General features: G+C 26.6%; 1 long non-coding RNA gene across 2 annotated transcripts; it reads right to left on the bottom strand.

Moving 5' to 3' along the window:
• Nucleotides 1-2,815: 2,815 nt before the first annotated feature.
• On the bottom strand, nt 2,816-5,380 carry LOC145159816 (uncharacterized). Of its 2 annotated transcripts, none has more exons than XR_013737931.1 (2): nt 3,906-5,380; nt 2,816-3,135 (listed from the first exon to the last, which is right to left on the bottom strand). It is a non-coding gene; the product is annotated as an uncharacterized LOC145159816 (long non-coding RNA). The 2 variants fall into 2 exon arrangements; XR_013737930.1 differs by having other exon boundaries at nt 4,785-5,380.
• Nucleotides 5,381-11,793: the final 6,413 nt, after the last annotated feature.

The raw sequence follows: 11,793 nt of genomic DNA, 5'->3' as shown, positions 1-11,793 counted from the left end.
CGAGTTTCGGGTCGTGTACTGCTATGCCAAATCTTAGAAAATTCATAACTTCCTCATACGAAGTCAGATTTGGGCGTTCTTTTTTTTTTTGTATGTTCTCGGTTTAACGTATACTACAACTTTTGTTTAGATCACTAAGGCTAAAAAGTCCTCAATCGTAAATTCACTATTTACGTCTCCCGGTGTCGTGCCGGTTTTTGCCGCGAAACTTCGACGAGCCATAACTTCTTCGTTATAACTCGGATTTCGGCGTTCTTTAGATGTACGGAACCCTTGGAACATATACTACCACTTGGTTAAGATTACTCCTTCTAAATAAACTTTCATCAAAAACTCATTTTAGATGCTCATTGTCTCTAAATTGACTAGCCCAGATCTACGGGCGTTACAGAAACACTTAACCCTAATCGTCATTTTATGTGAAAACCCTATTTATGTCGGGCCTTTCTATTGGGCCTTGGCGATTGGGCTATTGATGGGCCATCCAAGAGCAACCACGTGGACTAGAATATTTAGATGGGCTTTAGGTTAAGGCCCATATGAGGGTTTGGGCCCAATTTAAAAAATTGGGCCATAGCTGGGCCATTAGTGGACTTTTGTGGACCTATTTGGTATTGGGCCTTGGTAGGCCCAATGGGCTTGAGTTATTTATGGACCGGATTGGTGGACCATATTTAGACCTAATATGTGAAGGTTGGTCTTAAATCCTAATGGGATTAATTATGGTTTTGGCTCAGAGTTAGAGGCCGGAGTACAGCAGCAACATTATAGGATATGTTCGCCATCCGAGGTGAGTGTTCTCACTATACTTACCTGTGTTGTAATTTGTGTGTGACCGGAGGGTCTTATTCTTGTTGATGACCGGAGGGTCGTATTTACACTATTGACCGGAGGGTCTTAGTATATTATTGACCGGATGGTCACTGTACATTGTAGACCGGAGGGTCTTAGTACATTATGGACCGGAGGGTCTTGTTTGTTTATAATGTGATATGTATTATCGTGCATATTGTCTTTGTGACTTATGTTGTTATAGTAATCTGTGTAAATATTGATCTTATGTGCATATGTTGTGTGTTGAGATATCTTGCTTATTGTTGTTGTGATATGTATACTGTGATTAATTGAGTTACCGAGTTGAGGGACCGGAGGGTCCATCTGAGTTGTAGGACCAGAGGGTCCCACTGAGACACATTGACCGGAGGGTCTTCTTGTGAGTATAGCCATGAGGGGCTAATGGGATGTGGGTGGTATTTTGGGGAACTCACTAAGCTTCGTGCTTACCGTGTTATATGTTATGTGTTTCAGGTATTTCACAAGGATCACGGGAAAGCGTCGGCTTGATTATACACACGAGATGAAGAATTATGTTTTGGAGGATCCTGGATTACTAATCAAACAATTATGGAATTGTGTTTTGTAATTTGATAATTGGGGGTTTTTGTGAAATGTATTATGAGAATTTTGTGATTTAAAAATGAAAAATTTATATGAAAATTTACGGCGTTACATAACATATGAGTAGTGTTTTGAATTATTCTAAACAGAATAATGTAGTAAGCAATGCAATTAAAAAATGAACAACATCCTAATTAGAATAATGTACTATGTAATGTTCTATATATCTAGAAAATAATATACTTGTAGGATAATTTACTATGTAATGTAACTCATCATACAACACATAATGTAAACTTTGATCATATTCAAACAAAACCATGCTAAAAAAGACATCTCCAACATTTTGTGTTTGAATAAAAACATATTTAAACAAAACTATGATAAAGTTAATAAGAGTAGTTAAGGTTGAATCATTTTACACCATTTTTTACTCGCATTGTGGAATCATAATCCTATTCTTAAAGATGACTTTACTCATGGGAATGAGGGAGTGATACATCATACTTTTTATTCATTCAGAACTTTCATCAAACATCATCAATCAAGTGTAATTCATGTATATTCTAAGAGAACTTTCTCAAGAACACTAATTGTTTTGTACAAACCTCGTTAATTTGATAGAAAGAACTCAAAATGAATTGAAGATTCGTGGTTATAGCTTGCTTCTCTTCAAGTATTATGTGCTCGAAGGTGGAGAAAAAAATTTAAAGCATGAAACTGATGATTGATTGTTGAAATCAATTGCTACATTCTTCATGTGAGATTGCTAAAATTTTCATGTGAGTTGTTTCATTTATGATCGCTTTATTGAAATCTTCATCTTGATTGCTTCCAAACTCATCATCAAACACATTTAGGATTCTTTTAGCTCAATTTGATGAAACCATCATATTAAATCATTTATAAATTGACTATCGATTGTTGAAATCGATCTCAATCTACTATTTTTGATAGAAATGTGAACCATGAATTGATCTCAATTTTGGGCTTCCATGAAAAATGTCAATCGATCTAAATCTTTGGCTTCCAAGAAACCTAACGGAAGAATGAAAATGGATAAAAATCTTTGGCTTCCAATAAATCTTTGATTTTGATATGTCACTGTTGATTGAGAAAAAAGTCAAGTGGATAAAAATCTGAAGAATGAAAATGGAAATTGACTAAACAACCCGTAATCATCTAATTAGGTGCCTTAATCACGTTTGTTTGTGAACCCCATGATCAATTTTGATCAAAGGCCGAAAGTTAGTCCCCTTGTCTCACAAAATCTCATTGGTCTCAAATGAACCTTTATATATATATATATATATATATATATATATATATATATATATATATATATATATATATATATATATATATATATATATATATATAAAGCCTTGTCAAGTAATTAAAAAGGAATACAATAGTGTTGTTAAGATCAGATATTGATCGTAGAATAAGATTTACGACCCTACAAGCTAAAACCGATTTGATCGTAATTGGATCAGTTTGTTAACAAGATCATATCTAAGACCGTAGGATAGTAAGAAAGATTGTAAGATCGTACAATGATCTGAGAGAGGGTAGCTAAACCTTGAATTCCATGCGGAAAAGTGTAGATTATGGCTATAAAGACATGTTCCGAACTCATTCCAGATGTTTTCCCACTTCAGAAAGTTCACTCTAGAAATGTGATTTTGTCACCATATGAATGCAACAAACAGGCCACTGTTCATCACCAGATGCCTACTAAAATAAACCCAAGGGAACAATCAATGAGTGATACTATCTGAGGAATATTAGCAGCAGATTCATATTTGAAGTACGTTAACAGCTTACTTTTTTTTTTTTTTTTTTAATCGACAAATACAAATATCTAATCTATTCCTAAACTAATACTGAATTCTCTTAAATACATTCATTTGTCTAGGGAGTAGGGAATAAAAAAAGAATCACTTCCGTAGAAGCAGCTTAAGCGCACTAATTTCTCAGAGAATCCGAGTTTGCAATTCACTGATATCGACTCTCAAACTGCTTACATACAGTATTTTGATTAATATTTCATCATCCATGTTTCGTGCTAATTATTTGTACATCTGACTCTGACAAGACTAAATCACAACGTTTTGTCACAATATATTGATATGATCATTGGAATACGAGTACTTATATATATATATATATATATATATATATATATATATATATATATATATATATATATATATATATATATATATATATATATATATATATATATATATATATAAAATACACATTGTGTGTGTATGTTGGTGTTGATTCTCTCAACTTGAATCAGTTCATTAGTGCTCTCCTTTGTTATTCATATAATAATGAGTCCTTGAAGTTTTTGGTTATAACGAGTCTTTGATGATGCTGAACTACTATTGTTTTGATGGACATGCTACGTATTTGGTTTTCTCAATCAGATGTCCATACATTCTCTACTTCATCGTGTCAAGTATCTAGAAACTCTTAATTAAGTGAGATGACGTTACCTTCTACATAATGAGCCATTAACCACATTTCCAAGTCTGCTTGTTGAGTGTTACTGCTCATATACATCAAAGAAAGAAATCGACAATGAAGTGTCCAAAAAACAAAGGTTGAATCTACTATTTTCAGAAAGGTTAGTAGTTTTACTTGTTTTTGAGGAAGTACTACGACAATGAAAGGTTAATGTAACACATGCTAGTCATTAATGACTGCAGCTATATATACTTTTTCAAGTTCAGCTCATGTCCCTTTTTTACTTTATTACATACACTGAATCACAACTCAATTTACTGTAAGTTATATTTCTATTTGACATACCTAATTGGTCATGATCTTCAGATGTAAATTTAATCAATATGCCGTCACACATGTTATAGCGGTTTTTACGCATGTACATCTAATGTGTACAAAAACCTTATAGCTGTCAAGCCTTTTATGCATCTCTACCCTCTAGCTCCACGATGTTGACAAAACATTGGCAATTAATTTGTTTCGTGTTATCAAAATAAAACATAGATCTCAATAATTGTGACATTTCTTTCAGGATACTTTTCGTATTAACTTGCCAGAAAAAAGGTGATGCAATGAACCTTGACATACACAAGCATTTAATTAATACATATTAAGTTTAGAAGCCAAAAAATTAAAGAAAAGTAGGCACAACAATGATAAAATATGATCCGCATGAGAAGCAAAAACAAAAAGCATGAGTTTTTAACCAAACTAAAGTTAAAAGAGATGCTTCAAACCTAATTATTAAATGCAAATAATTAAGTTAAATTGAGATGAAATTAAAAAGTTAGTTGGGGAAAATAATAAGAAAATTGAACAATGATAGATGAAAAAGAAAAGTAAAAGAGAAACAATCAAGTAGTACTTACTTGTGTAGATTTGTAATTGGCCACTGCTAATTAACAAGAACTTGAAAAAGACAACACAGTGTTGCAGGAAATTCTTCATGTTTCCTCTGTATGAAAAATTGTTGGGCATGAGTGATTGAAGCTGCAAGGATGACCTGGTAATTATCCTCCCCTTACCCTACCCCTAAACACATGTATATTAACACAACACTAAAAACACACAAAAAGACAACTGAACATATATCTAGCCTATAAATTATCTATATATATAGTACAAGCACAAAAAGGAGACACGGTTTGGCACTTCCAGATCATGCTGGCAGCTTCAATCTCTCAAACCAACATGAACACAAGAACTCATCGAACAAAGGGTGCAACAAGACTCAAACTTTTGGTGAAAAGTTATTTTTATGGCTCAAAAATGACCCTGCGGCCTCAAAACCTAATTAAGATAGAGGAGAGGAGAAGAAATAGAGAGGAACTATGCATCTTTTTTCTTTGTAACAGTATCACCATATATAGAGAGAGATCTCAACAGTAGTGAGGATTTTTAGCTTTCTTCCAGCTATTCAAAGTTGACTTATTCATCTCTCTCTCTCTCTCTCTCTCTCTCTCTCTCTCTCTCTCTCTCTCTCTCTCTCTCTCTCTCTCTCTCTCTCTATATATATATATATATATATATATATATATAGAGAGAGAGAGAGGTAAATTCAAATGTTTCTCACATCTATTGTGTGCTAAAATACACCAATAAGAATTTAGAAAAAATTAAAATAATTATTTAATCAAATAAAGATAGATAATAAATGATTTCCATAATTATATGTATATTAAATGATATCCATACTTATAATTTTTTTTTTATGAAAACTAATTAAATTCGTCATTAATGTCAACAATAATATTTTTTCAGAATGAATTCGTATCTAAAAGAATGAGAATGTATTCTAGCAGAATTAGAGTGTATTCTAGTAGAATACACTGTTGTTCTTCATATTTTATGCAACTTTATTATATCTTAAGTGAATGAGTACTGAAACAAAAAACGAACCAATACATAAAAACCTAGACGCGAATTCATTCTGAAAGAATGTTATTGCTGACATTAATGACGAATTTAATTAGTTTCCATAAAAAAAGAATTATAATTATGGATATCATTTAATATACATACATTTATGGAAATCATTTAATATATATATCTTTATTTAATTAAATAATTATTTAATTTTACTAAATTCCTATTGGTACATTGTAGTACATAATAAATGTAAAAAACACATTAATCTAGCTATATATATATATATATATATATATATATATATATATATATATACATATATATATATATATATATATATATATATATATATACATATATATATATATATATATATATATATATATATATATATATATATATATATATATATATATATATATATATAGGTTCATTTGAGACCATGTTAGTTTTTTGATAAATGGGGCGAGATCCTACCCACTCATCTCGAAAATAAAAAAAAATTATAAAATACAAAATTAAAGAAAAAAATCCGAAAATATTTTTTTTTAAAACATTATTTTCTTTATTTAATTTATCCAAAAAAAATTAAAAAATAAAAAATAATAAAAACATTACCTTTTTCGAAATATAAGTGAAATATTCGAATAAAATATTACAGTGTAAATAATCAAATCGAATTTTTAGAATGTTAGAATATTCTAATATTATACTAAAATTGGTATATATGTTAAAATTTTCTAATATTCTACTAGAATTGTTAGATTTGTTAGAGTATTCTAATATTTTATTAGAATTTTTTGAATATTTATATTTATAGTTTAATATTCTAACATTGTAAAAATCCGATTTGAATATTTACAGTATAATATTCTATTAGCATATTTCACATATATTTTGAAAACAACTGTAATTTTTTGTATTTTTTGTATTTTATTTATTTTTATAAAATAAATGACGAAAATAGTATTTAAATGCTTTTTTTCCCGAAAATTTTCATTTATTTGCATTTTAAAAATATATTTTTTTGATGTCCAAAATGAATGACTAAGATTACGTCTCAACGTCTCAAAAAATATGATAGATTAATATGAACCTAGCTATATATATATATATATATATATATATATATATATATATATATATATATATATATATATATATATATATATATATATATATATATATATATATATATATATATATATATATATATATATATATATATATATATATATATATATATATATATATATCAAGGTTGTAAAAATCGCTCGACGGTAACTCAAAGGTCGACTCTTGTTAATGATTAATCGGTCCTAACGGAGATTAATCGGAGACCATAGATTATTAATAAAATATTAAAATTAATCAAAGTTTAATAAATTTTAAGAAAAAATAAGTACTTCAAAATTAGAAAATAAGCAAATTCGTAATATGAAAAATGTGAAAATACGAAAATATGAACATTTTGGTATAATATTTAAAAATTTGAAAATATGAAAATTTTGGAGTAAATTTTTTTTTAATTTTTTGAATTTTTTTTGACTCTTCTGACTTCTTTTTTTAACTTTTATCTTACTTTTTTGACTTTAGTAGACCGATTAATCCTGTCAAACCCGATTAATCCCTAATTTCTGTCAAACACACTAATCCTAGTTGGTTGGAGAACGGTAAACGGTTAATCAACGATTAATCCCGATTTTTGCAAATATATATATATATATATATATATATATATATATATATATATATATATATATATATATATATATGGTCAAGTTAATTTGATACGGTCCAGATTTTGTGACAATATTATTAAAACATTTACATTGAACTATTCTAAAAGTGTATAATTATAAAATATTATACGTATTATATTTTTACCAATACTAGAATTTAAAATATTTCACTAGAAAAATTTGGTCTAATGGTCTCATAAAATTAGGTCCGTCTCAAATAGACTTTTACCTCTCTCTCTCTCTCTCTCTCTATATATATATATATATATATATATATATATATATATATATATATATATATATAATACAGACATTTTTACTCAAACCATATTCACTTGAAACCTCCTATTTAAATAAATACCACTCAAAAGTCTCTTTATAATGATTTACCATTGAAAAGGTTTTATAACTTATATAACATGTTTAATAAGCAATTAATGGATAATCTACTATAAAAAGGCCAATCTTTTTTAAAAGACACATAAATACAAATCACATACAAAATTCACAAAGAAACAAGTTTAAAGGTTCTTGTGTTGGTTTGAGGGTTTTGGACCATTTTTCGAGCCATGTTATTATGTTAAAGTTTTTGATTTATAAGTTTGTTATATAGTAATTCTTTTTTTTCTTGGTTTAGGCATTGTTTTAAGACAATCATTGTATGTTGTGGTTGCAATTTTAATGTAAATTAGATTAGATTCATGTTATTGATCATATGTTATGGAAGGTGATATAGATAACATTTAATTAAATATTGAATATATGTTTGTGTTGTTTCAAATCAATAATTAATTAAAAATCCTAGATATGTCATATTTTTCCATATTATCCATATAAGTCTCTTTTAAAATACAAATTATTTTTCTTATCACTTTATATTTTAGTATATGTTTAACATTTTATTTATAATAATAAGTGTTTTTTAAAAGTTTTCTTTCACTTATTAGCAATAATAAGTGGTTTTAAAATTAATGAACATTAATTATAAATAATTAAATTACATTATAAAAAGCATGGATATGTCATATTATTCATGCAAGTCTCTTTTAAAATCCAATTTGTCAATCTTATCACTTTATTATTTAGTATATGTTTCATATTTGAATAATAATATTAAATGTTTCTTAAAAGTCTTCTTTAACTTATTAATAATAATAAATGGTTTAAAATTAATGAACAATAACTTTAAATGATAATAACATCAAATTATAAATTACATAAGGTTAACTACAAATAAATTGTACTTTAAATGAACATCATTATTGAAATTAGAAAATAATCGAATAAGTAAAAATTTAAATAAATCAATCATAACATTTGTTAAAAATAATACTAAATATATATTTATATTTAATTCTATTAATGATGAAGGTGGGTTGATGTCAATGAATAATATTGTTCAAAATAATTGAGATTATATATATATATATATATATATATATATATATATATATATATATATATATATATATATATATATATATATATATATAATTAGTGTAAAAATATTATGTCAAAATTAATGTCAAAAAATAACCATGTTAAACATATATTTTTCAATATTTTTCAATATATCTATATCTATATCTATCTATCTATATCATATCATATTATATCATCATATCATATCATATCATACTATACTATAAAGGAAGCATTTTTCCTTTCACCACAACAATTTGAAACTCCCAACTCTTCATATTTCCATATAAATTACTTAATTTATTAACTTAAATATGTTGTTAGTTATAAACATTATCATAAATGAAAGACTTCTTGAATTATCAATATGATATAAATATAGTGTTAAATACATAACCTAAATGAATATATTAAATAAACTTAAAAATATAGTGTAAAAATTAAAATCTAAACTAAAATATCAAATAAAGTTTTAAAAATTCAACGTATATTTTTTAAAATAGTTAAAAGGAAAATATTAAATACGATAAATATAAAAATCATAAATCTAAAAGTCGAATTAACTAAAAGATGTCCAAAAACTAATTTTATAATAACTAAAACTCAATTAGGTTGTTTTTAAATTAATTTATAGTAATAATTAAAAATAACATAAACTTATAAATTAAATTATGTTACATTACAAACAGTGGTTGATAATTTAAATAATCCATGAAACATTTTTTCTTTTACCACATCATTTTGAAACTCCTAACTCTTCATATTTCCACATAACATATTTAATTTATTAACTTAAATATGTTGTTAATTATAAACATTATCATAAATTGAAAACTTCTTGAATTATCAATATGGTATACTAAATTTGTTGACTTTAAATATAGTGTAAAATACATAACCTAAATTAATATATCAAAGAAACTTAAAAATAGTGTAAAGTTTAAAAACTAAAGTAATAAAAATCCAACATATGTTTTTTAAAATAGTTGAAAGGAAATGAATAAATACGATAAATATAATAACTAAAATTCATTTAAGATGTTTTAAAATTAATTTATAATAATAATAATAGTTAAAAATAACATGAAATTATAAAATAAATTATGTTACATTACAAACAATGGTTGATAATTTAAATAATATTCATGATGAAATCATCATCAAAAAAATTTAAAATTTAATAAATTAGAACAATAGTTAATTAAAATAGTGAGTACTATAACTATTTTTTTTTTCTTCTGGAAAGAGAACTTCCTTAACGAGGGTCCCATACCCGAATAATCCCTCGATGTAAATATAAGGTTATGCATCATGTCCTGAAGTAGTGTGATAATTTAAATATCGGTCAATAATTTATTCATCAAATCTTCCATATGTCTTACTAAGTCACCACAACTAATTTTATACACACGTAAAGCGTGAGCAGAGACCATTAAATGATTTGATTTCATAAGTGTTATATTATTTATTGTTCAAATTAATTATAATTTTGCATCAACTAAATGTAATTATTATTATTTTATAGTTAATAAAAATGACATAAATATTTTCAATAACATATGATTACCAAAAATTTAACCGTATAATTTTATATCTATATCTATATCGTACTTCATACTATACTTATAAAGGAGACATTTTTCCTATTACCTTATGCATTTGAAACCCCCACACAAATTTCTAAGCACCTCATGCATTTGAAACCCCCACACATTTTCACCTTCAACCGATACCAATGAGTTGCCATGCTCCTTTTCAAGTCATGAGAAGGTAATCTTTTTAACTTTCATTTTTTTTTGTATATACATTTAGGTGTTGTTTGTTTTTTCGAAGAGAAAATCCATGAAGTCTGCGGACCACCTCTGCAATCCTTTGTAGCAGAAGAGGTGGAACAAACGGCTGCAGCCTATAATAAGAAGCATGTTTGTTTTTTAACATCTGCAGACTACTGCAGTAAGCTGAAATTTAAATAAACTAATATTATAAACTGAAAATAGTTCTCAACACCGAAATTTTAATAATTCTAGTCTTAAAACATTGAAAGAATATTAAAAAGAACATGTAAAAAAACAAAAATATAAAACTTTTTAAAAAAAAACTTTAAAAAATATAAAAGAAGCTAACAGTTTTATTCTAGAAAAAAAATTAGTTGTAAAAAACATAAAAAAAAATAAGAAAGTATTGCAAACGATGTTTACAAAATTCGTAAAAAATTACACACGTTAAAAAAGATGAAGCTGAAACTTAAAATATTATTAACAGAAACGGTAAAAAAAAATTAAAAAATCATTTTTAAAAAAAAAAATCAAGTTAAAAAAATTTGTGGAAACTATAAAAAGAAATCGTATCAAATCCGTAAATAAAAGTTTAAAAAAATCAAAGCTTTTTTAAAAAAAAAAGTTAAAAAAAAAAGTTATACCAAAATTCTAAAAAAAACACTTGGAAAATTTAAAGTTGAAGAGGTTTGAAGAGGCAAGTCAAATGATGCGCCACGCAGCACACGTGCAGAGGTTTTATAGCCTGAAGCCTTTCAAAAAACAAACTGCTGCGAGAGGGAAAGTGCTGCGCATGTGCTGCGATGTGCAACAAAAAGTGGTTTGAAGATGTTTTTTTTAAAAACAAACAACACCTTAGTCTCAACCAAGCAATTTTGTGGCTGGGGTGTGTTTGTATTAGTCTCTAATAGAAATTAGATGTTGGTATCTAGACTATGCCTATGTGGTTTTAGTTTGCTGATGTTGGAATATGAAAAATAATATGATGCATCGATATACATTTAACAAATAATAAGTCCATCACATTAGTTAGTTAGTCGATATTAATGGATATAAATGTCACTTTGTGC

This window comes from Lactuca virosa, chromosome 2, assembly GCF_052849685.1.
Source record: "Lactuca virosa cultivar CGN04683 chromosome 2, Lactuca_virosa_CGN04683_v6, whole genome shotgun sequence".
Lineage (NCBI taxonomy): Eukaryota > Viridiplantae > Streptophyta > Magnoliopsida > Asterales > Asteraceae > Lactuca > Lactuca virosa.
The sequence above is the reverse complement of the archived record's forward strand: the minus strand, read 5'-3'. Positions and strand labels throughout refer to the sequence as shown.